The sequence below is a fragment of the Macrotis lagotis genome, chromosome 4 (genome assembly GCF_037893015.1).
Source record: "Macrotis lagotis isolate mMagLag1 chromosome 4, bilby.v1.9.chrom.fasta, whole genome shotgun sequence".
NCBI classification, from domain to species: Eukaryota; Metazoa; Chordata; class Mammalia; order Peramelemorphia; family Peramelidae; genus Macrotis; species Macrotis lagotis.
In genome coordinates this window covers 59,664,663-59,688,929 of record NC_133661.1, presented here as the reverse complement: position 1 = coordinate 59,688,929, position 24,267 = coordinate 59,664,663, and positions in this window count along the sequence as shown.

Below are 24,267 nucleotides of genomic sequence, written 5' to 3'. Positions count from 1 at the left end.
AAATGTCTATTATATGTTAGGCACTGTGTTAGTTATTTTTGGAGACAAACATCAAAGAGCTTATATTCTGTCACCAGAAATTTAAGAATCCCTCTCATTTTTGCCTGCCTCCCCCCACCCCATAGCAAAAGCTTAATCATTAAGAGTAGTGCCATTATAAAGGGGTAGGTTTTTCCATCAACTCCCTCTTTTTGGGAGTAATCATCCTTAAAAGGATAGAGTCCAGAGCAGTAAACTCTTACCTCTTGTTTTGATTTATGAGGCTGTCATTTGTCCTGGTCATGCCTTCACTCTAGGAAGGATAGAGTCAACTGAACCCTGCCCTTTCCCTTGTCCCTCTCATACCAGGAAAGGCTCTTAATGAGAATGCATTTGGCATTCTCCTTTTTCTCTCTCTCTAGTCCCCTGGATTCCAGACAGGATAAATCTTCACACTCAGCAAGCCATCCCAAACCTGTCACTGCTCCCTGGTGTCTGTATCTACATAGAGTCAAGTGACCTCCCCCCAATAGCCCTCCCTTCTAGCACCTTGGGCTAGGTAAATAGCCCTTATTCATATGGCATGAATTGGAACAACTCCCTGGGTTTCTTTTTTGCATCCTGTTTTTATATGGGTGTGGATGTGTATTTTGAAAGAGAGAAAACCATCTTCCTCTAGTGTTATTTGCAACAAACATCCCTAATCAAATCTCTCTTCCCTGGTCTGCTTCTGCTTCATTTTCTTCTCCTTCCCCCTTAGACACTGCAACTTTGAAGTTGATGTTATTAAAATGAACACATCGTTCATGCATTTCTTCTCTCACCCTCTCTGCTATTCTGCATAAATAATGTATCTGAAAGTTGATTTGGTTGGCCACAGCTCTGTCATTCGAAGGCCAGCCCACACAATTTATAGGTAAGAGGCAGGACCAAGAGCATCATGGAGAAAGGCTAATCTTTGATTTAAATCCAGAGTTCTACACAGAGCACACTTCTTTGAAAAACCTAGCTATGATCTCTTTTCTTAATGTTATTTTATGCTATTTTTCCATTTACATGCAAAGATAGTTTTCAACAGTCATCCTTTTGTAAGTTTTTGAGTTCTACACTATGGTTTCTTAATTGATCAGAGAGAAATAGAGACTGAGAAGGAGAGAAAATGAAGAGAAATAGATATTTTCCTCTTCTCTCCATCCCCTCAGTAATGGTTTGCATTTGTCACATGCCCTCATTCATCAGTCTTTGGAGTTGGTTGATTAATTGACTTGGTTAAGGTTTTGGTTTTGGCTTGATTTAATTTGATTTACATATCTCTCCCTTCACCACCACCACCACCCCCCTTTCCCTCCCTCCCCCCAGTTAGAGAATTTTTCTCTTGGAATGTATTATTTCCATAAGAATTGCCTTCCTGCTGCATGGTCCTACACTAAATACAATTACATTATAATAATGGTTGTCTTTCATTCTTGAAGAAGACCATGACATCAGGGAGATAATGACAAGCACATGGATTGGATTTGAGTGAGGGGGTGTTGGGCTAAATCACCAGTCTCACTTTCTCCTCCAGAGTGATCTGGGTTCAGTGACCAAATAGGAATCAGGACAACCGGAGATGGCCCTGGATGCAAGGTAATTAGGATTAAGTGACATGCCCAAAGTCACCCAGCTAGTACTCCTGTCTTCCTGACTCCAAGGCAAGTGCTCTATCCACTTCACCATTAGTCTTTCAAAAAACATATCAGAACTGAGAGTTTACATGGCCCAGTGGACAGAGGACTAGAGTGGTGTCAAAGACACCTAGATATAAATCACTTAACATTAGCATAACCATAGTCAAGACAATTAAACCTCTTTGAGACTCAATTTTTTTTATCTCAAAAAATATGGATCAAATGGTACTTACTTCATGGAGTTGTTGTGAAGGCCAAATAAGTGAATGTCTGCAAAGAATTTTGCAAATCTTAAATCAGTTTTACTATTCATCAGTCAGTAAGCTCAGAAAGTTTTCTATGACTTACAGTTATATAGATATTGCATATTTGCAATAAGTGTAGTTAGTTTTACACACTAAGAATTAATTATATTAATAAAAGTATAAATCCATACCTTTCCCCTCCCTTAGATACAAAACTAAATTGTACCTTAGAGTATTTTTTAAACTATCATACTGGAGCAAGGAGAAACTCCACATTCTGATGATGCCAAGGATAAAAATCTTTGAAGCCCAAGATTGATTTGAACAAAAATCAAAACAATTTCAGAGCTCAGAGATCATCTAGTGAGTCCAACCTTACATGACCAACAATTCACTTTACAACACATCCAATAAGTTTTGTCATTGAGCTCTCCCTAAAGGTGATGGTAGCTATAAGATATTCTTCTTATAAATTCATTCCACCTTGATCATTTACATTTCACATATGTAGGGAGGGGGAAGAGAATGAGCATTTTATTTTTTACAAATTTTATCTCATTTGATCTTCATAGTAATTAGCTTTGAGGTAGGTGATATTATTATACCCATTTTACAGTTGAGGAAACAGAAGCAAACAGAAGCTGAGAGACTTGCTTAGGAACACAGATAGTAAAGTGTCTGAGGTCACATTTGAACTCACAATTTCCTGTCTTGGGACCCAGTTCTCTATTCTCTTCCAGTGACTTTTAAAGCCATAGAGACAAAGCATGCTATCAGCAACTGGCAGCATGTCACTGGAAATCAGCAGGTGTGCCAGGCATGCCAAGGGTTGGCAGCCCATGATGGATGGCATCTATGGAATCCAAAGGGCCTTCAAAAATGGGGGGGGGGGGCTGGCTACGCTGCCAAGAGTGGGGCTGTTGCCTTTTATTCCTCTTATTGTTCATGATTCAAGGATGGGGGAGGTGCAGAATTCTCCCACATTTCCCTTTCTCTCCAGAAAGGACATATCTGCATTGAGGATTAGGGACAGCATCCCATCAGCATCAGAAGAAAGGTACATTCAGCCCAACAATAAGGATTTTATCTTGTTTCTTTATTCTCCTTTGCAAAAAGCAAAATAAACCCTAACGAGCAGAAAGAAAAAAAGGCAGGAGGCCAGTTCCCCTGTTGCTAAGGATAGGGGCTAGCAGTCAGGTTGAATTTAAATTTCAAAAGATTGTTCTGTGGGCCTCTGAAAGGTGGGTAGTGGTGCCCAAGTTGCCAGAGGCCCTGTTCTACTAGTGACAATCCAAGTGAATGATTGCACCCAGAATCCAAGGCAAGGCCACCCAATCTTTCCTGGGAGACAGTCGAGTCCCAAAATGGAGGAAACACTGATGCAGGTACTTAGAGACCCTCACAGCATTGTTGATCATGGCCCGCCCTGGGCTAAGGCAGATGTGGGCTAGCATGGTGTTGCAGCCCAATGAAGCTGGATTTTTTTTCTCAGATTCCAAAGATTCTAGAAGCCCAGTTGATCTTGGGGAGTGAATGAGGGTGAAGAGAGGAAATATCTTCTTGAGGCAGGGTCCTTCTTCATTGGGCTCAGGCTGCCTTGAGGCCTACAGATCACTTATTGTTATTTGTCCTTCATTCACAAAGAAGACTATGACATCAGGAAGGGACATATACCATGACACGCATATGAGTTAGATTTGAGTGGGGGGAGGGGAGGCTGTGCTAAGTCACCAAACTCACTTTCTCCTCCAGAGTCATCTGAATCCAGGGCCCAGATATGAATCAGGATGACTGGAGATGACTCTGGATATGAGACAATCAGGGTTAAATGACATGACCAAAGTCACACAACTACTAAGTGTCACGTCTGCGGTCACATCTGAATTGAGGTCCTCCTGACTTCAGGGCCGCTGCTCTGTCTGCTGCTGCCCCAGATACTTCAACTTGGGAGGAAAAGCTCTTACCAGGATATCTGGACAAGTCACAGCTAGGCATTTCTAACAGTAAATTTAGTTAAGAGTCTAGAATGGGGAATATGTGCAGACTCGGATCAGCGAATACCCCAGAGGAGAGTCAGTCCTGGTCAGGAACAATTGGACAAGAAGCAGAGACAGTTTAGTCATCAAAGATTCCTTCCCTAGACCTAACAACACAGTTAATGTCTAGTCCCTGCCCCTCAGTAGCCGGGGTAGGAAGGGGATACAGTGGATAGAAGGTAGCTATGCTAGGGGTTGGGAAGAAGGTGAGGGCAGACTCCAAGAAAGGAAGAGGATGCCCATACGATGCAGAGGACCAGGCTTCAGGACCAGAAAAGGAAGGAAGCATGCTTGCTCTGTTTCCAAGCTGCTATTGGGCTAAAGGGAAACTTAGCTCTGCTACTGTTACACACTTGAGTCTTCTTTCTTTCCCTACTCCCAGAACATCTAGCATCAGACCCTCAAGGTTTCTCATTCTCTGGAAGCCCTTACTGTTTTTGGCTACTGATTCCAAGTCCAGATCCTCCAAGTTTCCTAAATAAAGTGGAGCAATATAATCTTTCTTTCCTCCTCTGTCCAACTAAGTCTGATCTCAGTATATAACCTTTCTTTATTTTTTTAGGTTTTTGCAAGGCAAATGGGGTTAAGTGGCTTGCCCAAGGCCACACAGTTAGGTAATTATTAAGTGTCTGAAACAGGATTTGAACCCAGGTACTCCTGACTCCAAGGCCAGTACTTTATCCACTACGCCACCTAGCCAATCCTATAACCTTTCTTTAAAAGAAAAAAAAAAGTTTTATTACCATTTTGATTTTTATATCCCTGATATTTCCTAATGTGTCCCCTCTCTGGAGAAATTCTCCCAGTAATCAAGATAAACAGTTAAGCAAACAAACCAAGGCGATAATCTATCTAATAGCACACTGGCTATTCTGCACTCATAGCCCTCCACTTACATGTAAAGATAAGGGAAGTGTGTTTTATTAAGTGCTCAGTAAAATATCTGGCAATCAATTAAGTTGATGCTTAATAAATACCTATTAAATGATCAAATGATTCTCATCTTTTCAACCTGGATGAACCAGTAGAACTAAACAGTTAGGCAACTCGCAATTGCTGTTAAGAATCAAGTGAGATAAGCTAGAGAAGAAATGTCAATCCATCACAGTATCCTGAACTATAAAATGGGTATCATTATAGCACCCAACACACAAGATAGCTGTGAAAATCAAATGAGATAAAACATGGTCTGTATTTATATTCTTGTTGCTGAGTCATTTCAGTTACCTCTGATTCTTTCTGACCATGTTTGGGGTTTTCTTGGCCAAGATGCTGGAAGTGGTTTGTCATCTCCTTCTATAGCTCATTTGATACATGAAGAAACTGAGGCGAACAGGGTTAAGTAACTTGTCCAGAGCTATACAGCTAATAAGTGTCTAAGATGGGATTGGATTCAGGTCTTCTTGACTTCGGGTTTGGTCCTCTATTCACTGTGCAGTCTTAACTCCCCTTTATTTATATTTAGTTATATTACTATAGTAATTTATAAAACCTTTATCAGATTTGTGATACTAATTTTGATTAACTATCTTAAATAAACTTGAAAGAGTTCAGAAGCAATTTGCTTTTCTTTTTTAAGGAGAGAAACATATCCTGTCATGCCATGGAAATAATGGAATTGTAGAAGTAAAGGGTGTCCCGAATATTTTAGTGCAGTTTTAAGTTATTAAAGCTTGGAGACTTTTTTTTTATCTTCTCTGCAGTTCCTTGACTGAAATCCTTCTTAATCTTGCCTGGGATCAGCCAGCCCCTAGTCCTGTCTCAATTGAACGATAGACCAAGCTCCTGGGAGAAGTAGCTTCAGTTTCTTAAGGCTTTGGCTGGGGTTCTCATCCTTCTTAGAACCTGTTCCCCGATCTTATCTCCATATCAGTTTCCAATGGAAATTTTTACTCTTGCTCCCCTTTCCTCCTGAACTAGTTCCCTCTATGACTCAAGTGAGACCACTACTGTTGTCTTCTCATTTTTAAAATGTAGAGCTATCTAGGGATGGGGAAAGCAAATCAGCCAGATGTGGCATTCCTATTGCTTAGAGGGTAGTCCTTGCCGAATTCTTGAGGCACCTACTGGAATAGCAGATAGAATGTTAAAGCAAAAACCAGAAGATCTGAGGTCAAATCCAGTCTCAGAAACTTAACTGTGTGACCCAGTAAGGTGCCTTAAACCTGTTTTCCTCAGTTTCCCCATCTGTAAAATAAGCTGGAGAAAAAGATAGCAATCCACCACAGTATCCTGAACTATAAAATGGGTATCATTATAGCACCCAGCACACAAGATTGCTGTGAGAATCAAATGAGATAATAATATTTGTGGGAAAAAATTATAAGCACAACATTTAGGACATAGTGGGGCATTATATAAATGCCTATTCCCTTCCCTGCCTTCTCCTACCAGGAAGCTAATTAAATCTGAGTGTTTGATTATACTGGTCATTGTGGGGAGAGCACCCTAGAGGGGCTTCGTGGATTCTTTCCATCCCACCAGACTACTCTAGAACACAGGAGTAATATAGCAGCCAGTGACATAGACTGCCAATGTGAGTGAGCTGTCAGAGGAAGTCCAAAGAAAATGCTGCAAGAGGATCATAAACATGGGGCTGAAAGGGACTTCAGAGGTTATCCCTCATTTTAAAGATGAGGACTGGAAACAGAATTTGCACCTATGGCCTCTGATTCCATTGCAACACATTTATTCAGTTGACCTTGAGAAAAGGCTTTGGAGCCACTGAAAGCTTTGGAGCAGGGGATAAGAGCAATACATTAGGAAAATTACTTGGTCACTAGTGTGAAGGATGGATTGGGGATGTGATGCATTAAAAGCAGGAAGACTACTTAGAAGGCTATCATAGTAGGCTAGAACTGAAGAAGCAAGGGCTTGAAGAGGGGTGTTTTACTCTGTCTGGGGAATGCTGCTATATCTCTAGGCCCTCTCTGACCTCAAACAATCCATAGTCAGCCTCACATAATTTCTCTTCTAATGTTAATCCATTGAGATGTTAACCACTATGAAAGTGCTAACAATTCCTGGCTTCAGGTGCAGATATAGAGAATAGAGTAGAAAATAAAGGAATAAATTGCTCAGCCATATTTAAAGGTTTGTAATCAATTATATGGGGGCAATTTGGGGGTGCAGTGGATAGAGGGTCTTCCCTGGTGTCAGGAGGACCTGAATGCAAATTTAGTCTCAGATACTTACTAGCTGTGTGACTCTGAGAAAATCACTTAACCCTGTTTACCTCAGGTTCCTCATCTGTAAAATGAGTGGGATAAGTAATTACCAAACCATTCCAGGATCTTGACCCAAAAAGACCTCAAAATAGGGTCATAAAGAATCAAAAATGGGGGCAGCTAGGTTGCGCAGTAGATAGAGCATCGGCTCTGGAGTCAGGAGTACCTGAGTTCAAATCTGACCTCAGACACTTAATAATTACCTAGCTGTGTGACCTTGGGCAAGCCACTTAACCCCATTGCCTTGCAAAAAAAAAAAAAGAATCAAATATGCCTGAAACAACAACAAACCAGTGATATATTCATGGGAACTGTCCTCAAACCTCCGAAGGAGAAAATGAGGAGGTTGGTGACTTTGCACAGCCTTCCCTCACTTGATTTCATTTGCATGCCCCAGCACCACCATTCTGATGTCATGGCACTCTTTGAGAACAAAGGACTAATAACAACAACCTCTAACTGAATGTTGCTGAATCCTTGAATGCAGGATCCAAGGTCATTATCCCTTTGCTAAATGCTCCTCTCCAAGAACTGTATGGATGAAGGAGCAAGGTCTGCCCTGTGTCTTCTGTTTACAACTGAAATCAATGGATCTACTCCGCGAAGACAAACACAAGTCATCAAGTCATCTGGGATCCTTATGCCCAACAGCATTTCCAAGAAGTAATCAGGAGGGAGAATCCAGCAGTTTCTCCCCAAATATACCTTAACTCATAGACTTTTTCCAAGTTGATCCAGACAAAGAGGAAAAAACATAGAAATATCACATCTTTTCCTTTCTTTCTCTTCTTTCTCCAACATTTTGTACCATAATTCAACCTCAGACTTATAGATGTTTTTTACACTATTTCAATGGTTCATTGAATTTTACTGGTGACTTTTTCTCTCTCATAACTATCCTTAGAATAAGTTAGGCAACATATACATATTATCTATATTTTATAGATGAAGAAACTGAGGCTCACTTGGCTTGATTTGCTCAGAATAACAAAACTAGTTCATTAGAAGTGGGTTTGGAACTCAATAGCACCCTCTTGTAACATAAAGTCTAGTTTGCCAGTGGGGGACAGAATCTTTGCTTTTCCCATGGGGTAAATGGGCATCCTTGGATTGGTCTATAATAAAAACAAATCATGCCTTCCCCTTTCAGATTCCTGTCATGTGCTCTGTGAGGTAGCTAGGGGGCACAGTGGATAGAGCACTGGCCTTGGAGTCAGGAGGACCTGAATTCAAATCCAGCATCAGACACTTGCCACTTACTAGCTATGTGACTTTGGGCAAATCACTTAACCTTGTTAGGGCCATCTCCAGTCATCCTGATTCACATCTGCCCACTGGAACCAGATGACTCTAGAGGCGAAAATGATGCTGGTGACATAGCACACCCTTCCTTCTTGCTCAAATCCAATTCAGGTACTTGTCGTGGTATCAACTCCCTGATGTCATGGTCTTCTTTGAGAATGAAGGATAATATATATACTCTGAATAAGTCTTACATGTAGCTGGATATGTACATGTTATCTCCTCTATTAGAATATGGGTTCTGCTTTTTGCCTTTCTTTATATTCTAGTCCTTAGCACAGTGAGTGATTGATAACTGCCTGCTGATTTACTGACTGTTATACCTTTATTTGATGCAGTCTTGGTTTCCAAAAATCTGAATTATTTTGTATTAGATAAGAATGCAACAGCCACAGAAGAAACAGAGAGGGCATGACATCAGCTATATACCTTAGTTTTCTATATATAGTATTAAAAACATATCATTAAGAGAAAAAAAGGTTTAATTGGTCCCTAATATAATCTAAGTGCTTTGGGATTGTCTCTCCATGACCAGCTCTTTCCAGGACTCATCCATTGGATATCAAGTTCATATTCCCTGTCAATATAAATGGCTCATGTCTGTTGAGCTAGAAAACCTAAAATGATTTTGCCCTAGCATACATCCCAAGAAGGAATGGCTACATCTTCAGGATCCATCCTTTATCAAATAAATGCTATCCTATTCTTTTCTCAGTGGCTCCCCAACTTGGGAGGGCTGCCATATACCAGACCAACTGAAAGGTGGAACAATCCAGTCATTGATGCCAAGGTGTGAATGGAGTAATTGACAAGACTAATATACCAGGGAAAAAGTCATTTCACGGTAAGATGTTGAGGGCAATTTAAAAGGCAGAAATCCAAAACACAGTTCCAGATCAGAAACCATGGGGAGACTGCTAACGAACCATTCAGAGAAGGCAGGAAGTACTCAAGCATGGCAGGATTTGTTTGTTTAAAACTCTATTACTTTGACTTTGCTTTTATTAATCCCTAGTGTTCATGCCAGTCCCATAGAAGAAGCCTGTGAATAAACACTATTTCTGAGTGTATGCATGTTGAGCCAATTTTTAGGATCATTGGTTATCACTACTAATAGCTTGCATTTGTGCCAATTTTGTACCTGCTGTTGGAAAAACATCATCCATATCCTCCATCTGCATAGGTAGTTGATAGCACACTCTCATAGTATTATCATTTATTCTCCTCTTTCCTTTTATTCTTTATCAAATGTTTTGTACCATAATTCTAACTTCAGGTTTATGGATTTATAATATGCTATTTTTTGTAATATACCATTCTCTCTCTATTTTCATTAGATCTCTTTCTTTTGAACAAATAAATTCTTTGATATTTGAAAATAGTCCTAAGTCTGTTTCCCCACCCATATCAGAGATACAAATGAAACTTTGTCTTCATGTGGTACAATTTCAAGTTTCCTTTTCCACCCATACTTTTTATTGGTATATAAACATCTCAGGCTGCTGAGCAACTGCTATTCATCTGTTTCAGACTTATGAAATTCAGAAAGATAAGATCTAAAACTTGCATATTAAACAAATCATCTATAAAAATGAAGTGTTAATGATGTACATTCCTAATCTTATTTTATTAGAAGAACATGAAAATTCATGAGGTATGAAATTGCCATCTGTGACAATTTGTGAATGTATCTTTTGTACTGAGACAAAAACATGAGAAGCCAGAGGTTACAATGACACTGTCCAAAGGAAATAGCAGTAAAAGGGAGATGGATTTAGCCTAGGACAGGGATCACCTGGATCAGACACCAGTCAGGCTGAGGCAAACATTTTTAGAATGCCCCCTCAGTGCCCCAGTGTGATAAGTTTGAGCTTACATCCAGAGTCTGGTCTTAAAGGTCAGTCTAGGTAAGTAAGATCAAGCCAAGGTGGCCTTGCTAATGCAAGGAAAGCAGGAATCATCTCCAGATAATATAAACTAGGTTTCAAAATCTAAAAGAGACAGAAATGAATAGAAAAAGGATCCAAGGGGAATATTGTCTGTTATTTGCTCACTAAATTGTGGTACATGGTCTCATCTTACGTCCAGGCTATCATATAGTTCTTAAAATCTCTCACATATGTCTACCTAGATACTATTCCTATACTTGATGTTTCACCTTTGTTCTCATAGACCACGACATCAGGGAGGTGATACCATGACAAGCACATGAATTGGATTTGAGTGAGAAGGTGCTGTGCTAAGATACCAGTCTCACTTTTTCCTCCGGAGTCATCTGGGTTCAATGGTCAGATATGAATCAGGATAATTGGAGATGGCCTTAGATGTGAGGCAGTCAGGGTTAAGTGACTTACCCAAGTCACACAGCTAGTAAGTGTCTGAGGCTGTATTCGAACTCCTGTCCTCCTGACTCCAAGGTCAGTGCTCTACCCACTGCACCATCTAACTGAAGGCATTCCTTCAAGGGAAGGAATGTCCTATACTTTAGGGGTGTCTCATCCCACTGCCAGTTTGGAGTTTGTGAAGATGTCAAAAACAGAAATTATATTCTGAGTTAAGAAGGGTATAGACTCATCTTGTCCATACATCTACCTAAGATATTATATAGGATAGTAGTCCCTGTTGTGAATGGACATTTCTTTGACCCAAAATTCTTCTAAGAAATCAGTCAGCACCAAGAGTAAGTTATAGGATTGGTGAGTATATTTTTTTTCCCAAGAAATGACTAATGGAATACTGGGGTGATCTGTTTGGACATTGGGTAAGAGATCTGAAAGCTCACCAGGGAAAGGCATGATGATTCTATCTTTCAGATTCCAAGAGGTTTCATTAGAACACGGTTTTAAAATGGCAACCATGTGGTATCCCATATGAAATTCAATCTTATCATCATTTTAACATCTACTATTATTGCCTACTGTGTTGAGTCCCAGAAATACAAAGACAAAATTTATTCATTTCCTGTCCTTAAGAGTACATTCTAATGGAAGGGAGTAGGAAATACAACATGTACACATCTAACTACATTGTTTAAAGTAATACACTATGATTTCAACAGGGAGAGACTACTAATGGAAACAAATATAAAAGGCTTTGGACCTGAACTGGTTCTTGAAAAAAATCTAGGGATTGATTCTGCAAGGTAGAAGTGAGGAAGGAGTGCATCTCAGATATGGGGGATCACCATTAAAGTCAGGAGATGAATTTTGATGTTACATAGAATTAACAGACCAGTTTGTTTGTAACTGAAAAGTGTATAAAGGATATAAATGATCCAGTCAGAACTTTATTTTGGAGGCAATCTTGAGGGCATCCAATATAATCTATAAATCTAACTGGGCTATTTTCAAATCTTTGAGGTCAGTGGGAGGAATGGTGGTGAAAACAGGGGGAATGACAGTGAAACTCATAATTTAATAAAACAAAGAATTGTGATCGAAAATACTGAAAATATACTGGTGAAGAGTAAAGTGGTCTGATTATTGTAATGATAGGGAATATAGCAACAGAAGTGTTCATGGAATATGTGATTGGTCCACATTGGTCTTTTGGACTTGGAGCATTGTTCTGTCCTCAGCTTTCTTCACTCTTGTGCTCTCCTTTGGTGTTCTCAATTTCTTTTTTTTTTTAGGTTTTTGCAAGGTAAATGGGATTAAGTGGCTTGCCTGAGGCCACACAGCTAGGTAATTATTAAGTGTCTGAGACCAGACCGGATTTGAACCCAAGTACTCCTGACTCCAGGGCCGGTGCTTTATCCATTGCGCCACCTAGCCGCCCCATGGTGTTCTCAATTTCTAATGTGGCTTCAATTATTACCTCTAAAAGGTGACTTCTAAACCTATATACTAAACTCCAATTTGCTTCTTATCTGCCATCTACAGGTGCCTATCCAGCAGCTCCAACCACATGAACCACCAGCATCCCAAGTTTAAAATGTCTAAAACTCATAGGTTAAGAATGCATCATATTCTTCCCTAAACCTATTTCTCCTCCTCAGTTTTTTTTTAATTGATGGCACCATCATTTTTGCAATGAGCCTGATTTGATGTTTCAATGAATATGGATGGTAAGAGAAGGCCAGAGCAAATCAATTACCAAGTCCTATTGGTTCTGTCTCCCCAGGAACTACTATCTGCCTCCTACTCTCCACTCACGTCTTCACAACACTACTCTTGGCTTTATTATTTTTGTCCTATAATACTCTAATAGTTGCCTAACTGGTTTCTTTCCCTTCTAATCTATTTACATACAGTGTAATATTCCTAGTATATGAGTCAAACTATGCCAGTGCTCAAAAGCCTTCTCTGGCTCCCCATTGACATCAAGATAATCTGTGAATTCCTTCCACAAACCTTTGTTTTCTTATTTCATCAGCTTTATATTCTAGACAATATGGACAATTAGTTGATCCTCAACTTCACACTCCACTTTGCTGCCTTTTATAATTTCAGGCAGGATATCCTGTATCCCTGCCCAGAATATGTTCTCTTTTCCTCCTCATCTTCACCTGCGGAAATCTTTCAGTTCAGGTGAAAACTTCTACCTGAAACTATCCTTGATCCACCCCCATTTCCAATGCATATTATGGGCATCTTTCCTTTCTTTTTTCCCCAGAATACTTTCTTTTGGGTTTGTCCCTTATGCCAGTCCTATTTTACCTTGTATTTTTTTATTTGTATCATACCCCTTTCTAATTTAATATACTTTGAGAATAAAGTATCTTCTTTTTCATTCTATTTCTACTTCAATGTCTACTGGGGGAGGGAGAGAGGGTGAAAATTGGGTAATAAAGTCTTTTTGAGAAGGGCAAAGGCATTAGTAACTGCTAATTAACACAAGTCAGGAAAAGGAAATAGCTTCTGCAAAGAAGTAGTAGTGGGAAATAGAATTTAATCATGCATTTTGGTTAGACTTCAATATATGTAAAAATGAGTCCTATGAAATAAGGTTGGAAAGAAGAAAAATTAAAGCTATCCTAGACATCCTTAAACAAAAGGCTCAGGAATTTGTATTTTCTCATTTTCTACTACTAATACTACTATTACTGCTGCTGCTACTTCTATAATACTTCTATTAATACTACTACTGCCACTGCTACTGCCATTACTACTAGCTCCCAATAATTACTTTTATAACTACTACTGCTTCTGCTGCTGCTATTAGTACAACCCCCTACTACTACTACTACTACTACTACTACTACTACTGCTGCTGCTGCTACTACTGCTACTACTACTATTTTTTGAAAGGAAGATTTATTTAACAAGTTTCATTTAGCACAATACACCTAAAAGGAAATGACAATACAATATTACTATTACTACTATTACTGCTGCTACTACTGCTGCTGCTACTACTACTCCTACTGCTGCTACTGCTACTACTACTATTACTTCTATTGCCGCTGCTTCTACTACTACTATTAGTGTTGTTGCTGCTGCTGCTACTACTGCTATTATCTACTACTACCACTACTACTACCTCCCTATAATTGCTATTATTACTACTATTGCTTCTGCTGCTGCTACTGTTACTATTAGTACAACTGTTACTATTACTACTATTGTTGCTGCTGTTGTTGCTGTTACTACTACCACTACAAATAACACCAGTACTATTGCTACTACTAATACTGCTGTTGCTGCTACTACTGCTTTAGTACCAGTATGACCACTACTATCACTATTGATGCTGGTGTTGCTATTACTGCTACTACTGTTACTACTACTAATGTCTGTTAATAACTACTGCTTCTCGGGGCAGCTAGGTGGCGTAGTGGAGGGGCAGCTAGGTGGCGTAGTGGATAAAGCACTGGCCTTGGAGTCAGGAGTACCTGGGTTCAAATCCGGTCTCAGACACTTAATAATTACTTAGCTGTGTGGCCTTGGGCAAGCCACTTAACCCCATTTGCCTTACAAAAAAAAAAAACTAAAAAAAATAACTACTGCTTCTCTTGCTGCTATTACTGCTACCACTACTGTCATTAATACTACAACTATACCACTGTTATTACTACTAATACAACTACTACTAAATGACTATTACTATTATTATTTCTGCTACTATTAGTACTATTATACAATAATACAATTAGAATAGCAGATAGCATTTACATAGCACTTTAAAATTTACCAAGTGCTTTGCATATGTTATCTAATTTGATCCTCAGAACAACCTTGGGAAAGCAGCTTTTATCCTCATTTTGCAGATAAAGAAACAGGTTGACAAAAGTTAAATAATTTTAGGGCAGAGTGACACAGTTAATAAGTATCAGAAGCAGGATCTGAACTCAGGTTTTCCTTACTTCAGGTCTGATACTCTATTAGTTATACCACCTCTAAGACATTGAACTGCCCTTTATGGCACTGTCTGACTAGGTAACTTAGAAATTAAATTTTGGTTTTAAAGAACTGACCCTAGATTCATAGTTTTAGATGTGGAATGAGTCATATAATAAGTAAACTGAGGATTAGAAAGATTAAATATTTGTTTAAGGTCACATTGCTAGCATGTGGTCTTGATGGAATTCTCCTGTTATTGCAGTTGACTAGGGAGAAAATGCCTAACCTAAAACAAAGCTATCCAAAAACAGAGCTTGCTGTCTTTAAAACATTGTCTTTGTTCTCCAAAATAAATGGGAAAAAAAAAGAAATGGTCTTGCAATAACACTGTTGTGTTAAATTGGAGGAAAGATAAGCAATTCATTTGATTTTTCTCATTCTCATTGACTTCTCTACCCAGAATAGTTGAAATAATTTAATAATTTTTTTTCTTAAAAGCAAATGCTTTTTTAAAAAAAGTAAAATATGAGCTGAGAATCCATGTACATAACTTAGATATAAACCAACATTCCTCAACCATTGTTATCTCTTACACCAAACTTATAATTTTTTAAAAAAGCAAATTATAGCCCTCAGAAGTGAGGGTGTTGGGAGGTGGTGTCCTTACTTATTATATCTTAACAAAACTGTAAGCTTCATGAGGGCTGGAACTGTGACTTATCCAAACTTGGTATATTCCCCAACACTGAACATAGTATTCAGTAGTTTTTAAATATGTAAAAAATGATCTACTTTCAGTGCTAATGCCTTGCCCCCATGGAATAGTTTACTTGAGGTAGAGATTTTCCAGTTGGACTTTAAAAAGAAAGATGGCACATTGGATTTTGAGGTTTACTCTTAGTCTTAGGCATCCCAGATCACAGGCTTAAGTTCTCCTATTCCATTTATAGTATGCACATGATGGGGTGATTAAAATGGTTCATGGAATACTCTTGTAGTTACCATTGTCATAGGTTGGAACATGACTTTCATATTTATTTTGTTTCTTTCCTGGGTTGGAAAGGAAATGAGGGGATACCTAATTCAAGTTGTGAATAATAGAGATCCTCTCCAATATCCCTAACAAATGGTTATCTAGCTTTTCTTTGATCTCTGATCAAAGTGTTTTGTCCATACCAGTTTTGGAGAATTGTACTGGTTAGAAAGTTTTTCCTTACATCAAGCCAAAATCTGCTTTCCCCTAAACTGTTAAGACCAAATTTAATATTTTCCCCACCTAACATCCTCTCAGATGATCAGACATTTCTAACACATACACACATACACTGCTACCTCCAAAACTTTTCAGCTGAAGCATCCTCATTTCATTTCAATAGCTCTTTGTGTGGTTCTCTCCTTCCTTAATTATGGTCATTAGAATCTCAAGTTTGATGTTCTTCCTAAAATATAAGCTTCAGAACTTAAATACTCCAGATTTTGTCTGACCTTTATTGAGTCCAACTCTCTCTTATTTGGAATTCTATGCTTCCAGACTGAGATTAAGTTTTTTTCTATAATGTCATTTTCTTTATTTATACTGAGCTTTCAGTCTACTAACCTCCCTCCAGAGTTCTTCTTATCACCTACTATCTAGCCATGCTTCTACAACTCAAGAAGTAGTTGATTTTTGAATCCAAAAGTAGATGTTTATATTTATCCCTAATGTGTTTCATTTTATTAGATTTAATCCACAGTTTTAGATGTTTAAAACCTTTGGGGAATCTTGACTGTCATACTAATTATTAACTATTACTTCCACTTCTGTATTGGCTTCATAGTTGAGAAATTCATTATGTATTCCTCTGTCTGGCCTAGGAATCTATGTTTACTCCAAGGTTCTGTCCTAGAACCCCTTGTGTTTTTTTCTATATATCCTTTCATTTGGTGACCTCATTAGCTCTTATGAGTTTAACTATTGTCTTTAGTTTAATTATATGCTTTATTCTCAAATCTATATGTTCAGTCTGAATTCCAAGCTTGGGACTTTGAATCAGGAAGACTCATTCATGAGTTCAAATCCAGTATCAGACATTTACTAACTGTGTGACTGGTTAAGTCACTGAACCCCGTTTGACTCTGATACTTATTTGTAAAATGAGCTGTAGAATGAAATAACAAACCACTCAGTATATTTGTCAAGAAACCCCAGATGGGTCCCAGAATCAACAGGACTGAAATGAATGAACATCAACAATTGCCAATTGGCCATTTCAAACTATAGGCATTTTAATTCAATATATAAAAAATGAACTTGTTATCTTTTCCCAAAACAAATCTACCTCCCTTCAAGACTATGCTATTTTACTTGGGGGCACCTCTATCCTGGTCACTGAGGATTTCAACTTTGGAATTATTCTTAATTCCTGACTCCACATACCAAAACAACTGTCAAAGCTTGATATTTTTACAGCAATTTTCAGCTATATTTCCAACTGTATTTCTGTTTTCAGCTGTATCTCTCACATAAGTTCTATTGCCTCTTCTCCCATGACCACCACCCTACTGAGGCCCTTATCACCTCATCTACTGCAATAGCTTCCTCAGTCTTGAGACCTCAAGTCTTACCCCTCCCAAATCCCTCCCTCCTTCCCTATCAGAGTTGCTGCTTATATCATTCCCCTACTCATAAAATCCAATGATTCCCTGTTGCCACTAAGATAAAATAGAATTTCTACTGCTCAGTTCAAAGACCCTTCAAAGCATATCCTCATACACTATTTCCAAACATGTATTATATCTCATTCTATACTATGGTCCATTCCCATTGGTGTTCTTGCTACTATGCATACATGATTTTCTCATTCCTTCCTTACTTTCACTTTATTTCCTTGCAAACACTGCTCAGTCAATAATTTCTACATGGTGACAGTCCTACTCTTGACACCTTCAGACGCTAATGTTCTCCCAGGCAAAATAAGTAAACAAATGAATAAGTAAATAAATAACCTTGTACTTATTATATATATATATATATATATATATATATATAATAACAATGTTTATTATTATTGCCTCATTTTGTTTTAGAAGCATTTAGCAGTGTCTGACATAAAGTAGGAATTTAATGAATCTTTAATAATAATAATAATAATGATAAATGTTTGTCCTTTGTTCTTGAAGAAGACCATGACATCAGGGAGGTTATGCCATGACAAGCACATGGATTGGATTTGAATGGGGGGGGGGGTGCTGTGCTATGTCACTAGCTTCACTTTCTTTTCCAGAGCCACTTAGGTCCAGTGATCAGATATGGATCAGGACGATTGAATGTAGACCTGGATGGGAGGCAATTCAGGGTTTAGTGACTTGCCCAAGGTCACGCAATTAGTGAGTGTCAGTGTCTGAGGCTGGATTTGAACTCCTGTCCTCCTGACTACAAGGTCAGTGCTCTATCTACTGCACCACCTAGCTGCCTTGAATATTTATTGTTTGATTGATTGATTGACTTAGGTAGGCACGTATGCTTTCTCCTGATTATCTTACTGAAGGCAAGGCTTATTTGATTTACCAGCAACTAGAATAGTGCATAATACTTAGTAGCTGCTTAATCAAATGATTCCCTCCCCTTAGGAATTCTTTCTAAAATCCTTCAGGTGCCATTATATCTACCCACATAGTTAGGGGGGAAAATAGGTGACAGCTATCATTTTTGACAAGTCTTAGGAGGGTTTTCATTATATAAAGGGAAGGCAACATACATCTCTCTTGTTCTTGTCAAGTCAATATATGGCCATGTCAATACCCCCCCCAATAAAGATATCCACCATTTGGTTCTTCCTCTATCCAGTGCCATATAAAATTGATGGTTCTTCATCATTCCTTGATTGTTTTTCCTCTTTCTCTGGTCCAACTCTACCTTCCTTTGGAAAATTCTCAAATTCCATTATCTAGCTGAAAGGTTCGAAGGTTCCTCTTTCCTTCTTTCTCTGCATCAACTTCCTCTAACTCCCTTCCACTAACCACCTGACTCAGGGTATCATTCTCATCTTCAATTCAAGATTCTTTCCTTCTTTGTTTTCCCTTGGAAGCATTTCTTCTATTCACCCAAGAAACAGATGAGTTTTCCTTTTATTCTGTAAAGTAGAGGGATAATTCTCTAGGTCTTTCTCTCTTTCCTACAGTCAAAGCCCTTGGTATCAGCAGATAAACAAACACATCACACAGCAGCAAGTACTTGCAATATTCCTCTGTATCAACTGGAATCCCAAATCTGAATTCAGTATCATTCTTATTTCTGGCACTTACAGTTCACTGCCAACATGAAGCTCTTGTTTTTTCTGCCTGTTTCCCAATGTGGGGTTCCAAAGTGAAGATGTATGTTCAGCAGGCTTTCCTACCTTTTCCTAGGACTTCCCTTCTCATTATTTTCCAAAAAAAGGAATGCTAGTTTGTTCAGCCGCCCTTGCTCTGTAATTAGCGGATTCTGCCAAAGCCCTGATGTCAGATTTTGTTTACTAGTGAACAAAGAAATTCAACTCCTTATACTTTTTACCTCTATTTGTTCTTATTCTTCTCACTGCCAATCAGATTTCAAACTGTTTTTTATCTTTCTTGATTGTTATGTTATGGCCATGGATGAGAAGCAGTAACCAGTAGATAGAGATGGGAATATCAAGATTTGGTTACCTGGCTGTGCTAGGACTGGGTTGAATTTAGAGTCACATCATTTCCCCAGGAGTTTAGTTCCTGTGTAAACCTGAGAATTAACCAAATCTTATTACTGTGCAAAGTTTGCAATTTCATTTGGGCTTACCCTAGGTGGTGCAGTGGATAGAGCACTAACCTTGGAGTCAAGAGGATGGAGTTCGAGTCCAGTCTCAGATACTTGATTCTGTCTGCGAGATCATGGACAAGACATTTAACTCTGACTCCTCACATTCAGAGCTATCTCTAGTCATCCTGATTCATATCTGGCCACTGGATCCAGATGACTCTGGAGGAGAACGTAAGACTGGTGACAGTGCCCCCTCACTCAAATCCAATTGATGTGCTTATCATGACATCTTCTCCCCGATGTCATGGTCTTCTTCAAGAACAAAGGACAAGCATCATCATTCTTGCCAGTACCAATCCAATCTAACACAGTCAAAAACAACAACCCATGGGTGATGAACTTGCATTGGGAAAATATATTGTTCTAAGAGCTGAGGATTTCTACATGAAGCATCCTCTAGAGGTATTGGGAGGTGAGATGGGAGGGAGGGAGGAGAAAAGCAGATTTAACATATAAACAGCCCACAAAATTGCACTCTGTATGTATGCATGCATATGTTCCCAGGAGAACAGAGACATTTGGGCACGGTTCTATTACTATCATCTATGGGTGGCAGGAAAGAATGATAAAATTAGGATGAACTGGTCATATTACTTAAGGGAATAAGCTACTGATGAAAATTATCTCCAGCCCAAGATAACATATCTTTTGTCTGAGAGTTTGTCTCTGAGGATCCCCTATTACCATGCTCAAGAAACAATGTCCAGCCAGGGGGAAAAAAGCAGTATTCCCACAACTGTCATCTTTATTTGGCTTAGCACGTTATAATTTGTCAGGAGATGTGATTTTAAGAAATGAAGTCTTCAGGGAAGTCTTTCTTCAGCAAAGGTGAGAAGAAACAGATTTTGTAGTGCCACATTCCATCTTCACATTAACTACTTTTTAAAAAAGAACCATCCAGCTAAAGGGAAAATGGAAAGAAAGGACTTGACTTTTCTGCCATCCTGTGTCAAAGGCAGAAAGTCAGAACTTCTGACAATCAGAGAAGCAGGTACTTAGAAGGAAATGGTCCCTTATTTAGGCGTATGTCATTGGCATCTTCAGTAGCAATAATCCCAGCATGCATCAAAGAATTTTGAAATTAAGTCAGTTTAATGAAAGTCGAACAGGTTTTTCAAAGAAGCTCAACTCTTGATTCCATCATGTTTTAAGCATAATGCTTTGCCTTATCATATTGAGTAGAAAAAGGGAGGGAACATTTTGGGCATCTGCTTTTTATAAACCAGTGAATATAGGGGTTTCTTTTATTGGGAGCATCATGTAAATTCTTTCCCCAGTCATTCTGTACCAGTTCATTCAAGGCTATCCAAGTTTCTGTGGGTCTGTCATTTTCAAAAAAAATTTTAACAAGCCAACAAGTTAATCAGCAAAAATTTATTAAATGCCAATGGTGAGAAAATCTCAGGGGGAAGACATTGACATTGAGTAGGACCAGGAAAGGCTTCTTGTAGAAGATGGAATTATAGTTGAGAATTGAAGGAAGTCAAGTGACAGTGAAGAAAGAGAATTCTAGACATAGCATGAGAGTCAATTAGTGAAGTCTTGTGTGAAGTATAGCTAAGGAGATGAGAATCATTGGATTGTTGAGTATAGTGAGGGGAGTAAAATATAAGAATCCTGGAAAAGTAGGGAGGAGGTGCTTTGTGAATGACTTTGAAAGACTAACAGAGGATTTTACATTTGAACTAGTAGTAATAGGAACCCACTGGAGCTTACTGATCAGGGGAATGACACATTTATATCCAGCATTCAGGAAGGTCACTTTGCTGACCTAGGACTATAATGGGGAGAGAACTGTGGAAGGATGACCAACCGACCATCTATTGCGGTAGTCCATTTATAAAAGATGAGGGACTACACTAAGGTGTTGGCAATATCCGAGGAGAAAAGGGACATATACAGACATATTATGAAATATAAATCTTAAATACTATGATATTATTACCAGATATGGTAACATTGTTGTTAAATATTATGAATATTAGCATCAATACGACTTGGCAACTAAATTGGACAGAGATAGTAAGACAGCATAAGGCTGTAAGTCTCAGTGACTGGGAAGAGGGCTAATGGTGTCCTAATGACACAATAATGCTCTATTTCATTCCTATTTTTTATCAGTTGGTTCAGTCAGTCCCCAGCTGATGAGTACCCAACTTGTTGCAAGTTTTTAGCTACAACAAAGTGCTTATATAAATATTATTTTCATAGGAATCCTTTCCTTCTGTCTTTTACATCTCTTTAGTATATGTCCAGTGGTGGTATTGACAGAACAAAGGGCATATTTAGTGTAATGATTTTTTTGAGTATAGTTACAAATTTTTTTTCTCATCTAATTTTTAATCATGGACTTGGGAAGAAGAACGTAGGATGTGTTTGAGGGGTAGTAAGTAATCCAATTTGTTCACAGCCTAGAGGACATAGAAAGAATCAATGAGTTTAAACTATAAGGACAAGGTGACACCAAGATTATGGATAGATTTAAATGAACCTGGGGAAAATGAACTCTTTTTGATAAATAATGGGGGCCATAGGAATATAAAAATCGCTCTTCTTATGATAGTCCGGTGAGGTAGTAAATGCACATATTATTATTCTACCCTATAAGGTAAAGAAACTGAGGTCCAGAGAAGTTGTCTCTTGGTCATATACTTTCTGCTGGTAAATCATAGAATGGGGGCTTAGCAACAGAACCTAGAATCTGGTACTTTTCAATCATAGAATAATGACTTAGCCTACTTAGTCCCTGTTTTTTAAGTGAGTGGAGGGAGAAAATCTGATAAATTCTTTTATAATTTTTTTTCAGTGACTGAAAATCTGTTTTCTCTTCCTCACAACTTCCCTTCATCCCCAGTAATGGAGAAAAAAATAAAAAAGTAAAACCTTGAAACAAATAGGCCTAGTCAAGTAAACTAATTTGTATACTGACCATATCCAAAAAGGTTTGTCTCATTTTGCACCTTTACTCCATTCCTCCTCTTCAGGAGGAGGGTAGTTTCATCCCTGGTCCATAGGAATTGTGCTCACATATTCCCTCTTGATATAGTCAAAAAATAACTCAGAATAAAAGGAAAGTTGGTGTTTCTTTGGATGGATTCAACAAGGGGGTAATAGAAAGATTCATTACAGAGACAAAAGAATTAACTAGTTCTCCTCTGAGTTTGTAAAGTACTGTATCATCCATCCTTCTGGTCCTTATATTTTAGTTCCCCTTTCTTTCTCCAATGTTATTTCCTTTTTTTCCTGTTCAAGAACTCTGCATTTTAACCTAATTAATCTAAATAGTCTATGCTAGAGCCAGAAAAATGGTTGTGAAGGAGAAACAATCATGCATGGGAATTTGTGAGGATGCACCATTATTTCCAATAAGCCTTTCCTATTTAAGAAGGTCAGATTTCCCTGTCATTTGTATGTGTGAAGAGTGTAGTGACAGAAACTAGTGCCAGGAGGCAATGGTGTAATGAAGAAAAATACACTAACTTTAGAGTTATAGGAGTTGGATTCAAATCCCGAAATTGGAAAATGCAAGTTTCCTCAGTTGTAAAGTGACAGTTTAAACTAGATGACCTTTAAGGTTCCTTCCAGTTCTAGATGTATGAGTCTATGAAGGAGTATGAACTAACACTTATTTTAACTCTCATGGTAACTGAAGTGGTATAGAAAACAATGAGGTGAGTGAGAAAAGAGAGGCATTAAAGAAATTCCTTTATGGGTATCAGAAGATATTTCAGGAACCTTGGATTTCTAATGGTTTATAAATTAAGTGAGTCAGAGATGTCAGTTCAATATAAAGTTGGGCCAACACAGTGCGTATGAAGGAGTCAATGTGAGCAAGAGTAACTACAGGAGAGGAGAATTGTAGTGTGCTTTGTATTCTAGGATTCCTCTTAAGTGATAATATCAGGACTGAGTGTAGAACCTTCTCTACTACTTTGGTAGGGCCAATTCACTTCTTGAAACTTAGATTCCTCATCTGTCAAAAATGAGATATTTTCCTTGCTCTGTACTAAAAAATTAAAAATGTTGGGTCCTTGTCCTAGATCTGTTATTGATTTGCCCCAAATCATATGACTGGTAATTTGATCTCTCTTGGACTAAAAAATTGGAAAGGAACTCAAATCATCTAATGCAACCTCCTGGCCTTAAAGATAATGAAACTAAAATTCTCTGACTCTAGGACTGTAAGAGTTTTCTGATCTCCTGGCTCCTTCTGAAAGTACCACCTGTATTTGAGAACTGATATTCTGAATTTCTATAGTCAAGATTCCAGCTATGTGGTACAATATATAGAACATGGGGTTTGGAATCAGGAATATCTTCATGAATTCATATCTATCCTCAGAGACTTAGTAATGGTTTGACCTAAGTCACAATCCTGTTTGTCTCACTTTCTCATCAGTAAAATGAGTTGAAAAATGAAAAAGCAAACACTCTAGTATCTTTGCCAAGAAAACCCAAAAATGAGTTCACAAAGAGTCATATGCAAATGTACAACAACAAAAGTTCCACGTTTAAGGCTTCTCTCACAAATTTCTCTCTTTCGATTATGTTCCCATCCAGAGTTTCTCCTGGAGATTATACTTATATCTAGGTCTGCATTTAAAAAACAATCCCAAAAAATTGAAGATTCCCCCAACTCTCCTGCAAAACCTAGGCTAACAATACACAGAGGAGAGAGAGAGAGAGAGAGAGAGAGAGAGAGAGAGAGAGAGAG